This window comes from Falco rusticolus, chromosome 2 (genome assembly GCF_015220075.1).
Source record: "Falco rusticolus isolate bFalRus1 chromosome 2, bFalRus1.pri, whole genome shotgun sequence".
Lineage (NCBI taxonomy): Eukaryota > Metazoa > Chordata > Aves > Falconiformes > Falconidae > Falco > Falco rusticolus.
The window spans coordinates 101,491,465-101,511,371 of record NC_051188.1 but is presented as its reverse complement, the minus strand read 5'-3'; positions in this window follow the sequence as shown (position 1 = coordinate 101,511,371).

Sequence of the window (19,907 nt, the reverse complement as noted above, 5' to 3'; positions counted from 1 at the left end):
ACTTAGCGTTCTGCACAGTAAAGGAGAATATTGCTGAGAAGCTGAGAATATTATAGGAATCACACTTAATATTTTGTTTTTGTTGATGATTTTGGGAAACTTTCTAACTTCTTAAAACTCCCCAATGTTTTCAATGGTTTGAAAACATCTCACAACACATGAAGAGTTAAAACAACTCCCTGACATCCCAGGACTATTTCAAACTCACCGTATCCTTTCCCCTCCTTAGTCTTAAACATAGAAGCACTACAAGAGCGTGCTGCACCTCGACTATACAACCTCAGTCCAGTCTAGCAATAGACTGAATCCTCAGCCGCAGTGCCAATGATCACTTGAATTCAGAAATCTGCCCCATGAAAAGAGATTTAACACTTTTAAAATTATTTAGTTTAAGGCAGAATTTGACCAACTGGAATGGGAGAACAAATCCAACAAGTTTTTGTGTCAAAAATAATAGCCTTTCTTTCCCCAGTTATAGGTATTTTCAGCTCACAGAATCAGACAAGGGATTGAATATATTGGATTTCTCAATAAAACTCAACTGATATAAAAGATACAGGGTCTCAGATTAATGTCACCAAGTCAAGGAGGTTTAACAGAAGAAAGGAGCTATGGAACTCTTAAGATGCAAGTAAGGTGTTTGTCCATCACCATGAAGTGCCATTATAACTGAATTATAACTTCCCTTCAAACAGACTATTGATTTTTTTGCAGTTCAACAGAGCACCTGTGAACTGACTTCAAAATTACTCTCAAAAGAACACTGTTAATGCTGAGCATAGTGCTTTAAATCTACAAATAAATCCACTGAAGTCAAGGCAACCAATGAGAAAGGTTTTGCAGCAACTAAAAGGCTTTGGAAGTTATCTCACACAGATTAACATTTCATTTGAAAAAAAAAAAAAACAAAAAACCAACAAATCGACAGACTTCTACTGTAATATTTAAATAAGATAAACAATCTTTCTGATATTAAAAAGCCATCTATATGATTTTTTGATGTGGTTAGAAGTTGAAAGACTTGTGTTAGAGACTGAGAATGGAAAAAGGCGTGCTCATTAAGTCTGGTCTGTATTTCTGACATCACTGTAGATAACTAAAGAACAAAGAGATAGCTAAGTTAAAAAATGATAATGAAACAACAGCTACAAGAGAAAAGGCATTGGCCTCTGAGTGATAGCTGTGTAAAGCAGACCACTGGAGGAATTTCAAGATCCAGCGAGTTACTTTGCCTAAATGAGGCAGACAGGGAAGAAAAACAGAAGAACAAATGTACAAAGGTAACATGAAAGTATAATTTATAATTTCCATTTCTGGAATTCACTAAAAGATATGCAAAGTGTAAAAAACTACAAAGAAGAAACTACAGTAACTAGACAGCAAGAATGTTTAACAGCTAACCAAGAAAGAATTTTTTTTCTTCCTGCTTTCTATCCTCCATCCTGGTGCTTTAATCCTTTTAAAGAAAATGACAGAAAGAAAAACAAATCATTCCTCAAAGGATGAAAACACGTCAATATCATTCTAGAAATAATCCTCTATGCATCTGTATGAACCCCTGTAGGTTGGAAGGCTAACACAATGCAGGGATCAGGCAGAATGCTGACCAATCTCCTGAAAATCGGAAAAAAAAATGCAGAAGAGAAAAATGTTAACAGGTACTATTAAATTTCTGAGATGTACAGGAAGAAAGTCTAAAGAGAAATTATCAACTTTTCCATGAGAAATCATGATCTCAGAAGTTAATACAGATGTTTCAACTTCATTTAAGTGTAGATGTTCCTAGCAGTATTATGTATTTATAAACAGGGACCAGTTATACTATTTTAATATACTGAAAGAACTCTAGAAGGGCCAAGGAAGTTAAAAACCTAGTTTCTCTGTTTGTTTGTCTTAATGCAGCATATTTTTTTTTATTTTATATAAGAGGTTAGATTTTTAATATAGCAACTAAACAAAAGAGAGTCTACGGCAAGTTTTTTTTTTCTCTGTAGACTTATATAATACACAAATTAAATATTAAAGGAAGCAAAAGAGAAACACCAAAATGGTTTTTATGGCTGTGTGCAGTGGTGGTGATGTTTTTAAATTAATAGAATATCCCCAAAACTTCTTCCCCTCAAATAATAAAAAACCCCACCCTTATACCTCAGGTCAAAGTTAAAAGAAAATAAAAGAAGATAAAGCTGATAGATCTTTATCCTTTCATATAGTGACAAACAATAGCAGCAGGTCTAGCATGAAAATACATTTAGGTTCTAAGCTCCCTTGCTTTTTCTTTGCTTAGAAGTATGCAAGGAAGAGCTACTGAAATAAAATTCATTTGGCATCCTTTGGCAATCACGAAACTATAAGTGTAGAAAGCTTGAGGACACCACACATCCTTTGAACTGAAGACAGGTGCTTTTCTCAGAAAAAAAGGTATGTCCTGCAGAGCTGGTAGAGCCAAGTGTCTGATTTAGGTGCATTTCACCAGGAAAGGGAAATGCTTCTACAAATGGTCTGTGATGCTTTTAATAACAAGGACAACATGGTAGCACACTTTGCAGTTTAGGAATTATTAACCTCAGGTGATACAAATCAAAACACAGACTAGGCCAGAGTTGTTCTGCTAAACATAACTAAAAAGCAAAACATAGGTAAGGAACTGGATTTGTTTTTCCCCATGGAGAGGAATATAAAAACATGAGTCACATGGTTGTGCTGGTACATTGCAATAGCTAAAGAGTATGTGCAGGATGATTTCAACAAGATGGCATGGATACAACAAAAGTTGATTTTAAGCTATTTTTTAATTGAATTCTGTGTTCTGAACTTTCTCCTCTGAACTGCGTATGTAATACTGAAAGTGGAAAATAAAAATGGTAACTAAAAAAGAGGCTTAATATCACAGGAAATTAATTAGCTTTGTACCATTTCTGATGAGTTACTTGTCCTGGTCCTTTTACTCCCAGAGGACATTCCCTAGTCTTCTGCATTCATATGCAACATCCTAGTTCTATGTGTCCTAAGGTTCATTCATACCCTTCTTTCACTGACCAATCTGGTGTATTGCTTGGGTATAGTGTCTCCATCTATTACACCTATATGGAAATCAGACATGACAGCTCAACTATATAGGTCCCAAAATATAAGCACTAACCTCCCTGAAATTCCCTGGAAAATGTAAATCCATCCTTACCTGTCACTATTGAACCATTCTAGATTTTCAAGAACCCTGAACTGGGAATTTACCTATTCAGGGCCAAGTGACTGTAGAAGCAGACAGACGTATCTTTTTTGTGTGTCTATCACCCCATTACGTTACTGTGCTGACAGAAATAGAGAACCCCTGATACCAAACATAATTTCTAAGCTGCAAATATATTCTTAACTTTTTTCCCCAAATCGCTCAATATGCATTATATGCACCAAAGAAAATTACCCTTCAGTAACAGCTTTTCACCCAAGTGGGTCCTCTGAAGTCCAACAAAACAAGATCTCTCAAGCATTCAGCATCTCTTTTCTGCGTGGGCTGCCCAGGGATGAGAAACTTGAATATTTAACTAAAGTGTTACTAACTCACAAGACATAAATTAAGGTATCAGGTTTTAGTGCACAGAGAATTATTTGGCCTCAGAGAAGCCTTCCAATGTACAATCCTTATGGTGCAGTACACATTCAGACTTGCTTCTTACTTTACATTATTGAAGCCCTTAAATGTAAAAGTTCTTTGGGCATTCTTAGCTGTAGCTACTGTTGCTAGTGACCAGACACTTTTATCTGTATAAAATACATAAGTGTGCAGTTACAAACGTATGTACATGTTCCATCACACATAATCACAAAGCAAGCATTACATATTTTTTTCAAATACAAACACCAATTAATGTAAATAATGATGAGGTTTGGATTTTTTTCCCAGCACTAAAAAAGGATTCTGTTTTAGCCATAAAAATTGAAACATAGTATCACCCTTTACTATTGACTTACTATTTATTCCAAATTTTCCACTGCAACTTACTACTTCTTTAAATCCCAGTGCTGTCAGGTGTGGTAGAAAACAGATAAATATAGAGAGGTACAGTGTTTGACCACCTATGCAGCATTTAATCTCTGTACCTCTACTACTACATGCACAAAGAAATTTCCATATATGAGAATCATGGAAGATGCACAACCATGAAGATACATTTCCAACCTATTTATAAAATTCCCAAAATCATTACAATGGGAGTTACTAAACCTACTATATATGCCCTTTTCTTAATAGGAGAAAGTTATCAATGTCAAGAAGATAAATAGTCTCCCAAATGCTACCTTGTAATGCTTGGAGGGATGCCGTGAACAGCAGAACAAACTGAAGTGTAGAAGCTTCCCCATGGTTTATATGCCACCAGTGAAGAAAAAAAGGGGACCATGTTTTTTCCTGAACAGTTTTATTATTACTGATGAATCATTTCTTACCAGAATAAGCATGTCAAGATAACTATGTCAAAGGATTGACTTGGAGTCTTCCAATAGAAAGCAGTTACAGGGTGTTTTAATATAAATGTAATCATTTACAGCATTATTATAATAACCTTCTTGACATGTTTAAAGGCTATATTTCCCATTTTGCCTGAGAAAGGTGGCATGTCAGATGGAAATATCGTGTGGGCCAAATCTAGCCAGTTGCACCATATGGATCTAATCTTAATATATTCCACAAAAGTTTCTGCTTGAATTTGCTTCTTTCTTTTTGGACAGAAAACTGGGCTGAAAGGAGTGCAATTTTTCTTCAATAACCTTTATGGAAATAAAATGTAATGCTTATCAATTGCAAACTTCGTATTTGTCTTTCAGTTAAACTTTTAAGGAAAAACTCCAGAAACTACTGAGGTCATGCCTTAAAATGCAGCAGTTGTGTTTTAAGCATCAGATTTTGCTAGCTTAAAGGAAAAGTGGTGCCTTACAGTACAGTGAATATTTGTACAATATTTAAGTTAGCTCCATCAAGAATAACTGCATATGTTTAAATGATGGGTGATTCCAACTGTCTTCATGGGATGCAAATTAAAATGTTTGAAATTAAAAAAAAAAGCAACACTGAGATTCTAGAAAACAAATCACTTATTTAATAGTCAGGTTAATAGACTTTCACACTTTCTTCTGACCTGAAAGCACATTTTATTTTCTCATTTTTCAAGGCACATCCACCTTCACAAAATTAAAACATAGTAAAGAGGAATTCAGTCTCCTAAAAGCTTTGGGAAACCATAAACTTTCCAGAAAGAAAAAACATAAGTTTGCAAAATTTAACATAATGAACCATATCAGCATGGTTTGCTTTCTATTACTGGCTGGCATTTCTCAAAACCTGGGGACTATGGATATAAATGAAAGCCTGGTGTCAAGCTAATGACTTCCTTGGATTTTATGGTAATTCTGCTATCTCAGACTGTACCTTAATATAGCCATCCAAACAGGAATCCCAGCAGCTGGTACTTTTCTGGCTTTCAAGTACTTCCCTTTGCAATGTTAATGATGGATTTTTAACACAGATTGTTGTAATTTAGTAAATGCAATAAGTTTAATATATTAATAAAAGCAAGAAATATAAATGTGAATGCTTATATAGTGACTAGAAGAAATATAAAATTTATATGTGCTAAGTATCATTCTTATGATTTCAACGATCCAGAGTTCTCAGATTTTTCTGAAAAGAAATCTTAATTTACTGCCTTAAATTTTCTACCAGACACTTGTAACTTTCTATCAAAAAAGAGGTGAAAACTCTTTTCACACACTGAGCACATGCATAAAAGAACATATGCTATTTATTAACAGGAGCAAGCTTTTATTAAAGTCTACCCTGGCTTTTGAAAATAAGATGACTTCATATACAGGAAAGAGGTGTATATGAGAAGTTGTTATTTCAGGGTTGTTTTGCAAACATTAAAAAAGGGGGCCAAACCTATTTTACATGCCAGTTTTAATTAATCTAATTTCCAGAAGGCATCTGACTAGTGACAAAGCAAAGCATAACCTTTGGGAAAGCCCTAAGCACCCCTCATTTAAAACTCTTTATGGCATAGTAATGCTTCTTGTTTCAATACTTTATGAACTGCAGAATTGTCAAAGGCTTTTTACAGTCTGCACTGAACATTTTGAAGGTCTGTCTCAATTCTAATTGTGAAATGTCAATATTGGCTTCAGCAAAATTAGCAAAATAACTCTTACTACCTGATCTTAATCTTCCAGTCTCTTCTGCTAAATGCTAAGAGAAGAGTGTAAGAGTAATTCACAGCAGTCACAAACACTCAAGTAACTTCATATTCCACTGAAAACTTATCTATAGCAAGATAGTATATCATATTTTCCTGACATTAATATCCTAGTTAGTCAGAACACCATCAGACTATTTCTAACTTGGCTATTTAGCATTTTTTCCATTTTGTTAGCCACCTCCTTCACCTAAGTAGATAGCAATCTATGTGATCTGTAAAGTGGTGGTTTTCCCAAGTGTTGTAAGTAGAAGTTTGACTCAGTAGCGCCTTTCATGATCCAGAATATTGTGGAAAGCATAAATGGAAGTGCTTAAGCACAGTCACTGGGAGCTAGGGTAACCACAGGGAAATGGAGAAACCAGCAGTGAAAAGTAACAGTGAGTAAACAATGGATTACAAACACAGACTGGACCAGAACAGCTTTCTTGCCGTGGAGGTCTCTCTCATGGCATCTTACATGAAGTCAGCAAGCTACCAATGGGTATGCTGCTGTTGTCACTTTTAATTTTATTAGTAAACTTTCTCCATCTTACTGCCTCACTTTCCTTCTGGCATTTTCCTCCAAAGATCCTTTCCAATTGTTCTTGCTATATACAGGTTTATAGAAAGAAAAGGTTTCTAAATGCAAGGCCAGCAGCCAAAGGTGGAAGTATTCTTCCTGGACTGACAGACACAGAAATAGACAAATGGGTAGATTTGTATCACATACCTATCACACAGACACATGCACATAGGTATATGTGTATGCAAATATACGTGTGCATCTGTATATATACATATATATATGTATAGTAACATAAAGACATATAAATATGCATATGCATAAACACATACCCACCCAGTAAGTAACACAGGGAAAGACTTTCAAATCAGGACGTTACCAGTGGCTTCAGGATTTTGGTGCGATTGTAGAAAGTATCTTAAAGCAATACCTGAGCACATTTGCCTCAGCATTTACCATTGTACTGCAAGGCTCTTTAGAGTTCCTCAAAATAATGGAAGTTGATACATAAATTAAAATGAAAAGCACTAAGATTATGTACTTCATTATTAAAGTCCTTGGCCTACACAAGCATGTTTGCTGTAAGCACTCATGCACACATGAGTCTGATTTGAACATGGGAAAGAACAGGGTGTGAAAAGTCACCTGAAAAGCAAGTGTTTTCACTCAGTGGATAGTTAGTATTTGTGTCCAAATATGTTGATGACAGTGTTATCTCCTCCTCCTCGTGATGGAACTCACAAAGGTGTCATGTCAAAAATGGTTAAATACAGTCTTATTGAATGCCTTTGAAAATGCAGATTGCTGTGAAATAGCCATTTCTGCTCTTAAGGCCGTGAATTTTCAGTGAGCACACCTGACATTTTCTTCCACTTATTTCATGGCAGAAAATCTTTCAAAGAAAGGAGACACTTTTCACGGATGAGAGCAGGATCAGACTGGAGACCATAATTACAATTAAAGTCAGGTATTGAAGTAAATACAAGGTGACATAGGAGCTGCTTGTTTTTACTGCAAATGCCCCAGGCCTATAGGAAAACCTATCACTAACTTCCATCAGTACTCTTACTAGGTTTTTATTTATCCATGACAAGCCAGCATTGAATAATTCTTATTCTGTCCGACCAAAAACTAAATTAACAGAATCCAGAAAATTGATTTAAAAAAAAAGACAAGTTTTAATGTCAACTCTTCCTTTTCATTGCAAAAGGACACAATCACTCCATTTCACTCTTCTGTTTTCCTTTGCACAGTTGATCACTGAAGCCATTCTGCGCTTATCTATGCTCACATTGCCTTTAATTTGTTTGGTCCTATTTTCCCAAACCACCCCCTAGTAACTAAAAGTCACTAGCTTGTAAAGTCAGCCTTGCACTGTGGAGAAATTAGGAAGTGTTTCTCCAGCACACGAGCCAAATGGTAGAATTTTGGGGCCTAAACTGCAAACGATAGTTTTATTTTAGTACAGTTCTTCTTAGGCACTGTACGTAAATATTCTCAGATAGATAAAAGACAATGGAAAAAGAAAATATATCTTGGGGAAAGAGTACAAGAAACACAGAGTAACGGTTTGTGCATACTAGCCGTACTTTCACAGGCCTAACGCTGCTGCAGCAGGATTCCTGGGCCCTGGTGCAGACCCTTCCATCAGGGAGCTGTCGGCACATCAAAGGCTCTGCACCCAGTCCTGAGTGACTCAAAATGGGGTATAAAGACAACACTATACCACCTTTCAGACACACACCCCCCCCCCTTACTGTTTCTTCCTAAAATGAATAGATACACTTTATTCTCATGGAGATTTTGGGTAGATTATCCTGTTTTTATCTTCCCTGTTAAATTTTACTATTGCACCATGTTGTTGGCTGCATCTGACTTTCTAAAACTTTTTTTTTTCCAGTTGCACAAAGACACATAAACACTGCCAGTGTATTCATTCACTTACTTTACATTCTTGTAATAAAGAACTATTTTAATGTTCTCACAGTAAGCGAACAATAAATTTACCACTGAACAATAAATCTACCACTGAATTAATACACAGGTAATAAGAGGTAAGGATTCAACATATGGTTGAAAACAAGGAGCTGTCCCCTAAACTTTCGTGACCCCAGTGAGCAAGATTACCAACAAACTAAAGGAAGGGTATATTAAAAGAGAGTTGGGTGTATTGTATGAAATACAAGCCATTCCATTTCATTATTATAAGGAAGTCTGTAATAGGAATAGTTTGTAACAGGGTAAGTTCACAACCAAACAGAAAAAGACTTCTATGCTTAAGTTAGTAGACTTTTTTCCATCCTGCTAACTCACAAATTGGTGAAAACAAATGACATGGACAAAATGAGACAAACTGAAAAATAAAATAGAGAAAGGTATCTTTCAAAATTATGTTAAATGAAACTGTTCACCAGTCTCACAGGCTGAAATGAACTGAGATCATGTGGCATCTTATTGACAGGAGGGCATTGCTAAGAGATGTTACACCTTTTAATCTCTTTCTGGAATACTTTAGAATTTCCTCTGAGTTTTTAAAATAAGTTTAAAATCTTGATTACTTAGTATAATGATTCATTTCCAGACAGAATACTGTTGAATTAATAATATGTAATTAAATCACAATGATATTATTTCACAGTTCAAGATTCTTCTCCAAAGATCCCCAGATTCTTGCAAATAATAAAACAAATAGTACATTTACAAAGAATTAGATATCAAAGTATTAACAACCACTGAATGCATCAGAGTAGTACTCAAAGTGCAAGTTGTACAAAGAAAGGAAAATTATGAAACAGAGTGTAGATTAAAACCAAGAGTCTACTGGAAATATCCTTTAAGATATCACTCAGTGTCATAAGAAAATTTCTCTTTTGGCTAGTAACACCGGGATTGAACACTACATTAAAAATATGTTCCTCTATCTCTAGTCTGTGGTATAAGGAGGTACAGAGATCATGGGCTGAGTTACCTGCTGACGTAAACAGTGCAGCTGGATTTTTCTTCAGCAGTATTTGCTTGCATATGTTGTTTTGAGAGATTCTGTGGAAGGTTTCTAAGAAGAGCTGACAGACAACCAGCTTTTACATCTTACAGGAAATTCCATTATTGAAACACTTGGTCTTGATATCAAATCAAGTCAAAAACTCAAAGTATCCTTTCAGTTTTTTTCCAGACAGGAAAACATGCCCAACTCTGTTTTTAAAAATGCCAACTGTTTGGAGTTGGACTAATGAAGAATGGTAATCACTTGTGACAAAATCTCACAGAAAAATTCTAGTTTCATGTCCCACATCTCCATTTTCCCTTTTGACTTCCCTGTACGAGTTTGGTTCCCTGAGAAGACTTCCCCTGATCTTACACAAGGGGACATTCACCTGCACCTGCCCATTCTGCTAGACACAAAAATGTGTGCCCAGACAAAAATCCAAATTGTCTCCAAAGCCATTAACCAAGTATGCACTTTAATTCTCATACCAGATAAAAAGTGCTGCAGAACTACTTTTCCTTGGTAACTGGATACTGCAAATACTAATGCAAAGATGAAGATTTTGGCAAGATTTTTGCTATACTGGAATGATTATCACTGACTTTATTAGTAAATAAACAGAACTGATCACAGAATTCATGGGAACAGCCACAAAATGCTTAAATATATACCTTTCTAAATACATAAATGGCTGTTTATATCTCAGCCTAAAATACATATTAGCTGTGGAAGTACCAGTCCTGTTCCCATGAAAGTTAGTGAGATTTATTTTGATTTAAGCAAGGGTTGGCCAGTGAGCAATGAATGAATCTAACAAGTCTACAAAATACTTCATGAGTTATGCTTAACAGATGTACTGTGCTTCTGAGATGAACTTTCCCTATACACCTCTCAACTGTAATATTCTTTATGATTCTCCTGGCTCTCAGTTTATCTTTTAACTCTGTACATATCTTGCATACAAAACGAAAAGGGCAAATAAATCCTTTTCAAATACAGTGTTTTGAATAGTTTGCACTCCCAGAATTTCAATAATTTATATTATAATATGTGACAAAATTCATTTTGCAGTAACTACAGCTGTAATGTGTTAGGATGAGATTTATAGCACTATACATTTTTCCAATCAGTTTGAAAAAGCCTTATGTCAGAGGAACATAACTATTCCATGTATTATTTTCATTTCTTGGCTTTCTAGGTTTGGTTTGTTTAGTAATTTTCTAGATCATTCTATAAATGGTCATTTTTAACAGAATGTGTCTTTTGGGAATAAAAATCATAGTACAAAACCCCCCACAAAAATAATCTAATTTCTGTTATTAGAAAGCCTTCCTACTTAAACCTAATCCCAATTAAGAAGTACCAAGGATTTTTATAAAAATCCTATTACCATGGAGGGGAATATCCTTCTTGATTTTGATAGGATCAGATGTATGCTTATTGCATTTGTTTGCTTTTCAAATTTAATTAGAGTCTTAAACACTCCTCATGAAAGTATTGAAGGTGAAGGCAAAGTGAGAAGGTATTCCTATACATTGTTCATGCTTGCCATGGTGTACAGAGGGGTTTGGAGAGAGATGATTTATTTTGTATTTCCATAGCTTATCGGTTATTTTTCAGTTTATGTACATACATGTTCATTTGGTCTTAAAATCTTATCCTGACCCATTTTGTAGTCAGTGGTATTTATCATGTCTTAAAAAGCAGTTTTGGGTGAAGAATCTTGGCCATAATGAAAGCAGCAGCCACAACACTTGCTTGTGTTGAGTGCAACCAGGATGATCAACCCCAGCTATGTTTTCATGATTATGCCAATGCCTCTTTTCATTTTACACTCCAGCTTTGCAGCCCTATGTTCCTAGCTGATATTGTTCCTTTGTCGTTGATAATTGAGGGTCAGCTGATGCAACTAGCAAGTGTGCTACTTCAGCTGAAATGCCTGAGAGAATTCATGGTGCAGCCTGCAGAGAGATGGGCTGCACGCAGGGCAGCAGCGGGCACACTTTCACACCCACTGTGCTGAGCAAGATCACCATACGGCTACAGGGCCCCACAGCAGAGGACAATGTAGGTGCAGCAGCATCTTGAGCATGGAAGGACCTCCTTGCACAGAGCAGCCAGACATGAGGAGATAGTTTCTGAAACACTGCCTTCTTGTGATGCGGCTTCAGAGGAAGCAGAAAACCATACGGTGGGCAAGTCAGGACGCATCTCCCTTTAAGCAACCCCTAGTGTGAATAACCATTTCACTATGTGCTTTTGAATCACAGATTCCTGTGCATAGGGACTGACTCTTACCAGATATCTGCAAACAGCTGCCCAACACAGAAGGACTATAATCTTGGTTGGGGTCTCTAAGTAAAAAAAAATGCTGCCAACAATAGCTGATTATTAATCTTTCCTAGCATGATTTTAAATGACTATGAGAATATACAGTTTGGATTAACACAGCAAAAATACTTTCTTTTTAATCTTTTGGTTGTTCTTTGGTCTCATATGCTTAAATAATTCAAAACATAAGTGCCTACTCTTATTTCGTACTGCAAATGACATCTGTTCCTCATGAATTCACTGAGTCGCATGCATGATATTAGCTACGCCTGGATATTTTCCTTTGAAACCTGTGCTACTTGAAGATGAGCTCGTATTCTGAAACTTGACAAAAGTTTTGATTTGTAACAGAGTTACAACGAAAGGTCCATATTGGGCAGAATTTGAACTCACGCTCTGGGCAAAATATTCAGACTAAGGTTTTTTACTGGAAATGATTTTCTGAACAGAGAAAGAGGAATATGAAGATACTGTACTGATGCGTCAGAACCAGTTCATCCAAGAATAAGGTAAAGTTGATTTCATTCCATGTTTTCCACAACATTCCTTATACATTAGTTCTGTTATCAGGTTTTCCAAGCCAAAGACACAAAAGGAAAACAAAACATGCACTCTAAAAAAGCAGCTTTTTCCCCCTGCCCAAAAAAACATATGTTTTGATCCAGTAACTTAGAAGTCATACATTGCTTATTCTGAACACAGTGAGACTGTAATCATAAGCAGAGCTCGAAAAGGGCCTGCCACCAAGGCAGAAATAAGTTTCTTGCTCTCATGTCATATATATCAGGGTGGTCTGCTGTTGTCAGCTTATGGAATTCAGGTCTTGCTCTGCCATGAAAACCCCAGAGCCCTTCAACAGTGCCTGCTGCAGCTGCACTTGCCCTCTTGCCCATGCTGTAAGGGGCTGTGGGACTGTCCCAGGTGGACAGTGTCAGGAGGGTGACCACCATCTGGCAGAGACATGCTGACATGGCCAGTTCTGCGAGGGGCCAAGGGGTGCAGGCAAAAGCACTTCCCACCCACAGCTGGAAGGAGCTTTTTCCATCATCTCAGCATGGGGATGCAGCAAATGTGAGCAAAAGTGCATAACTTTGGGGGCAGCACAGGAACTTATTCAAAATAAGTTTTTCTGGCAGATTCTTAGGATTGTTCCCCCCTACAAACTGACCTATTCCCAAGAAGACCTTAATTCTCTTACATTGAAACACAAACAAGGGTCCAGTTTAGTAAAAGTTTAGATGATCTCTGTGTGGGAAGTGTTAATTTGTGAAGGCAAGTACTTCATCAGGAGTCTAAGTTAATCAAAAAGTCTCTTCTAAGTTCTGCAAAGGCACATAGGTGCAGCTCAGAGAATTAATATCTTTTCCTTTCCTTTTTCTAACTCCATTTCTAACTCCAAGACAACAACTGGAGCTCAGTGCTCTGAAGACTTGCTTGACTGAATGCTAACCTGGTCCTCACTCCATCACTCCTCCCATGATTGCCAAATGTGAGAACTTTTGTGTTTGATACTTACACTGGAAAGCTGCTGTTTATTTTTCTTTCATGCCCATGTAGTTCTTTTTGCTGAAAAAAAACCTCAACAGACTATTTGAAGATAAATTCATTAATACATATTTCACCATAAGACACTAGCATAAACATATTGATGCTAAAAACATCTTTCTTTTCTTACACCTCTCTGACGGCTTACCCAGCTGTCTTGTGGCCACCTACCTAATTCCGTGAACTGGCAAGTGCTTCTACACTGCTCCTCTGTCAACACTGCATGCTTCTCACACTGACTCCTTTCTGTGGGGAACATGAGAAATTAGTTAATCAGAAAACTAAAAATACACTTGACATCATTGCTCTTCTTCATGTTTTATGAAAAAACCTAGCCAAGCCTCTGTGATTCCTCCCTTTTCCTCTTATTTCCTTTGTAGGGAATGCAGGGCTGCTGTGGTCAGGCTTAAGAAAAAAAAGGCTACATTTTCCTCATGTAACCATTTTATTTGTGCATATCTGTGAAGGAGACATATGATGTAAGAAGTATTTAGCCATATTTTCAGGAAGTTACTTACAGAGCCCTAGAGCCCATAAGCACAGAAGTAGCCAGGTCAAAGCTAGTGAGATGATTTGATGTTCATGAACATAACAATGGAAGTTAATTCTGCTTCACTGTATTGCTGCCACATCTCTGTACAAGCTATGGGAGGCTAACTATTTGTATATCTTTTCAGTTAATTTCAAAGACATTCTGATAAGCAATCACACTTACATTCTGAAAGTCAATTGCTTAAGAAAAACATGGTACACACATTATAACAATGCAGTATTACCAGCCAGTTCTGATAACTGCTTTATAGCAAACCACAGGAGATGCAACATGAGCACACAATCAAATATGAAAGCCTGGAGAAAAGATTAATGGATAGTGAGAGGGGAGCACTAGAGGCTGGTGAAGTCTCCACCTCCAAAGTGATTTTATATCAACTCCTGACCCCAAGCACACTAGTCCTTTCATTAAACCATACCGCATTAAGGAAAGTGATAACTGATAGAAACTCATGTAAGAACAAATATCAATTGCAAGAAAAATTGTGCCAATGAAAGCTCTTCTTCAATTAACGTCATGTCAGAAGAGACCAGACAATTCTAATGAATGAGACATGTTAAGGTAATTTCTACTGAACAGAGCAGGGAACTGAGTTCTGCAAGGCTTTTGTTCTTTCAGCTTTACACCTGGGTCTGCATTACTCCACAGATAAGTGTAGACAGAAAGACAGTACACAGAAAATAGCACATTTCCATCAACGAAGGTGCTGTCCAGCAAGAACGGTGGAGAGAAGAGTAGCAGCTTCTTAATTGTCAGTGCCTGCAGAAGAAGTTGAGAAGTTTCTTCTGTTCGTATATGTTATGTCTTGCTAGATATGGGTTTGTTATAATGAAAAGGAATTAATGCATATAATATTTTTACTTTTTTATCAAACAAAACTGAAAATTGTGTTTCTGGATCGCAGCTTGTCCACGCTAAGGTACCCGTCAGAAAGCAGTAGAGCTTCTCATCCATGCAATTATTACTGGAAGCAAGGTTGTTCCTTAAGGGCAAGAGGCAGGATAAAACAGCAGGACTAACATTTTGGTTTTTCTCAGTCACGATGCAGGGTGGGAATCCTAAAGTTCAGATGCAACCACAGGATACCACAGTTTGAATTTAACACCAATGTTCCTTGGGGTGACCTAGATTACAACTCATATGTCAACAAGGACCTTCTGAATGTATCCTAACATAAATGGTAAGAAAGTTACATCTCAGAGACATAGGAAGTTCATACTAACCTGTTTCTTATGTGTTTTTGAAGACCATATTTAAAGCCTGTTTTAAAAAAATATCTTATCTTTTCATGACACTTTTAAAACAATTTGTACTCTTCATGCTGGTATTCAGTTAAAAATCAGCAAACATAACAGACTGAAAATTTTCAAAAATGTATCTGTTTCATTTAAAAAAGAAAAAGCAGGAAAGGAGGGATCAGATTGTGCTGATGTGAAAAGATAACTTTTCACAGGAATTCCTATTGTATTTCAAATCCTCTTACTTTTCATACATGTGAAGCTTAACACAAACAATAGTAGCAGTTCACATTTATATATCGCATGAGGTAATGAAGTTGCTGTCTCCAGGCATTTGCAAGATTGCCTTTCTACTTCCTAAGGGAAAATCAAGTCTTGGTATTTAAAAACAGGAGTGTCAGGCAAGCCATGGATCTTTAGAAGATAATACCCAACCACACTGTTATTCCCCGCAGGAGCAGTAATTTCCAGATTACACATTCTGCCTGCTATTGACAGTGCTTTTGCTATAGCAAAATATGAATTAGTAGATTTAAAACGTTACTGCAGGAGGGTTGTCACTGACCATTGCTCTTTTCCCATGCAAACATTCTTTTCTTGCCATCTTTAATGAGGCCAATATATACATAAAGACCTGGCATCTATTTTCTAATTCCATGGTTTCAATATAATTGAACTGAATTAGGAAGCTGAACTCCACCAAAAGATTAACTACATAAATAACATTTTTTCCTAATAAGACAGTATGAGACAAGACTGCATTTTCCCTTGACACTTGTATTTTTTACTAAAAAGACAATGTAAGAAAAATAAAACCAAAACCAAAAAACACAAACAGTATGATTACATAAATGTATGTCTTAAATATACCAAACAGTTATACAAAATGTTGACATTCCCATTTAATATTTCAGTGTGAATGCCGTCTTTAAATAGATTTTACACTCTAGCTGTGCTAAGGATCTTTTAATGACAATTTACCAAATTTTTCATCGCAGTACCATTCCTTATAGACATACACTTCCTTATCAGCTCTGATTTTTACTTTATTATACATATTTTTGCAATAATTTTCTATGGTATTTCTCCAAGTAGGTCAGTTCATTACATGGCTTATCACAGACTCTTTTTTTTCTTGATAGTGCATATTTAACTTACATGGTCAGTGTTTAACATTTCATTTTTAATGTAAAATCAAGGCCTATCTGTTGAGTGACATAATGATTTTGCAATGATTTCAGAAATACACACGCTGTGCTCTCCATGGTTTTGCAGATGACAGCATTTCGTTTAAGAGCCAACCTTTTTTTCTTCTCTGAGAGTCAGTTAACAGAAAATGTGGCAGAACTTGTCTCTTTTCTGCCCCAGACTTTTCCAGAAGAAACAGATTTTCCTGTCTTATGTTCATGAGAGAGCTATGCAGGGATGCAGCTCATGGTACTGACCAGAGCATCTCTCTCTTCCACAAACAGGCAGTATTTTGACTTTTAGCTACACCTGGTTAGCATATACTTTTCATATCCATGGTTTTGTTGTTGGTGGTGTTGGTTTTGGGTTTTTTTTGGGGGTTGGTTGTTGTTTGGTTGTTTTTTTTCCCCAGAGAAGAAAACACAGAAATGCATCTTACAAAAGATCCCTTCTTCTTCACAGAACCATTTATCCCAATGCCAGTTAATTAGAATCGTAGAATCACAGAATCATTTATGCTGGAAAAGACTTTTGAGATCAAGTCCAACTGTTAACCCAGGACTGCCAAGTCCATCAATATAGATCTCACCAGGCTTCTCTCTTCTTACTCTTGCTTCCTCCATAGTCTCCTTCATTTACTAGCTTTTTTATATAACTTGGAGTTTTCATTACCACACTACTCTGAATTGGTTCATACTGGCACCAGTTTTCATGAACCACCCGTTACTATCTCATCTAGGCACAGTGATTTGTTTTTGGCGTCCCACAGGCCAGAAATGCCTAAGAGTTATTAACTACTGTTTCCAGGGAAGATGAAAAGTGTAATTTTGTTTGCAGCCACCTGCCAACTTCGAATTGTCAAAATTGCAACCAGCTTTTGATTTTAAGAGCCCACATTTTAATGATAGCCTATTGCAATCTCTGTTTTCCTTCACAATTATTTAAACACCAATTTTCCACCATTCATTCTTTACTTGGCAGTCTCTCTCCCACTACCTGGCACAGAGAACTCTGGTCTCATCATATAACTTCATTCCATGGGGGCACTCCCAGCTTTATGTTTAATAGATTTATCGGTTTTATTTTGTTTGGTTTTAACTTGTTGCAAGGAAGAAGCATTGTAGAAATGAGACAATATCCTAGAACAATTTAGCAATCCACTCAAGATATGAATGTTACTGAAATAGTAGCACAAATTCTTCTGCACCAAATTTCAGTGGTATCAACAGCAAATCTGAAAATAAAACCAGTGCTTCAAGAAACAGCTGAGCTGCAACATAAGAGTTGCTAACATTTAGCTATCCAGCTCTTCAACTTTTATGATGAGAAAACAATCTAGCCTCATTTGATCATCTAAATCAGTCTGGTGGTGTAATGAAGCACCCACTCATTTCAAATTCACTAATTAGATGTTATCTAGTGGTTAACTGGTAGTTCTTGGAGGTTTGATATTTTAATTAATATTCATCCAGGGTGCCTCAAATGCAATTACTTTTATTTACTTTCTTCCCTGGTACTTCAAAGTTTTGGAGAGGGTGTAACTGCATCTTGTCTCTATTGCTGAGGAGAAAGAAGAACTTCATTTAGAAAATCTCACTAACATGACACTGACATACAGAACCTACCTTTTTTTGATGCCATTAAGAATCTGGCATCTTGGATGTATGTGGCTTTTGTAATGCTGGAAAATAGTTATTGGTTGCCCCTCTAATTACAGTCATAAAGTTGTTCCACATTTTCAGCAGTTGATATGATCTTCCTTTTATGTAGCTGGTAGGAACATACACGAGAATAAACTCTAACCACACTGGAAAACTTATACAGAGAGCAGCAGATAAATATAAGTTTGTTTATTGTGAGATGTCTGTGTTTGTTAAAATCACCAAGCGTATGATCAAACCCTGAATTTATAAAGCAAATTAAAAAAATCTCTTGGAGAACATGAAATACGCCTGAATAACCTATTTGACAAAATTATCTAGTAAGCAATGACCTCAGTATTAAAGGACATACTGTCTACCACAGAAAAATGACAGAAGTAGAATCTAAGTACCAACCTGAAATACTGTCCATGGCTGAGTTTGACAACAGCCACTGTTACTTACAGCAGATCTGTTGAACAGTGGCAGCAGTTAATAAAGGTAGTTTGTGTGACTGTCATGCAGAGTCTAAGCCTTACCAGGGAGACACAACTCATCTTTTGCACTGCTGCTATAATTATTTCCTGCTCTTGGGCTTCCAACACAAGCAATTAATTCCAGTATAAGTTTCTGCTAGTCTGACTGTTAGTTGAATCTCATTTATTTTAGACATGAAGCTTATGGTCTGAGAGCATAGCACAGATTCACACATTTTTATCACGGGATTTGATTCTTTGCAGGGAAATAGTTGTTGTCAGGTAAGCTACACTGCTTTCCCTGTCTGTTTCAGAAGGCCACTGAGTTTTGTCACTTTGAGTATATTCCCTGTATTAACATGATTATTCTTCCCAGCATAAGTTCTTCTGCAGAAACTGTGTTAAAATCATAGTATCCTTCCCCTGACAAAAGCTTAAGCTGGCTACCTGCACTGAAAATGGGCTTCTTTACCTTTTCAGAGAGATACCCCTGCTTTTCTGTGAAAATGTATTAAAAGCATTATTACAAAGTCCAAGGGAGTTTGAGAGTCTGTTCCTCCAGTAATGCCTTTATAAAAGACAATGCAGAATTAATATTACACCTATTGTTGCCCTGAAAGTTGCAATTTAAGCATGAAATATGAGGAAAACATATTTCCAGGAATTTGTCTTACAGACGTCCTTGTTCTACACAGCCTCAGATAACTCAATGAAAGAGATGGCAAAAAACAGTGCATTGGCTAGAATCATTTTGCCTGAGCATATGCACATCCCTTTGGAATTTCAAAGTCTTTTATCCAGATCTGTTCAAAACATTTCACTAATTCTGAATAAATCTTTCTGCTCTTCTTCATAAAGCTCTAATAACGCAAGATTTGCAACTTACTTTACAGTATTTTATTCCAGTTCATTTTCTTTCAAGGGCCACCTTAATATGTAAGTTGTACAGCAACACATAAGGCTTTAAGTTTTCACTGGGATTTAATTGGGACTAGTGCCCAGACAGCCTAATCATTTACCATACTGTTGTAGCCTCTGCAAGTGCATAAAGACATGTCTACTCCCACAGCATGTAACTGTACGAGGGTCTCATCCATCTCTATCTTCCCTGTTCATTTTTTCCCCAATCATGCTAAAATGCAGCTTGCAAGCCCTTCTTTCAGTCATCTGGTGCTGTCACCAATATCTTGAAACCAAGAA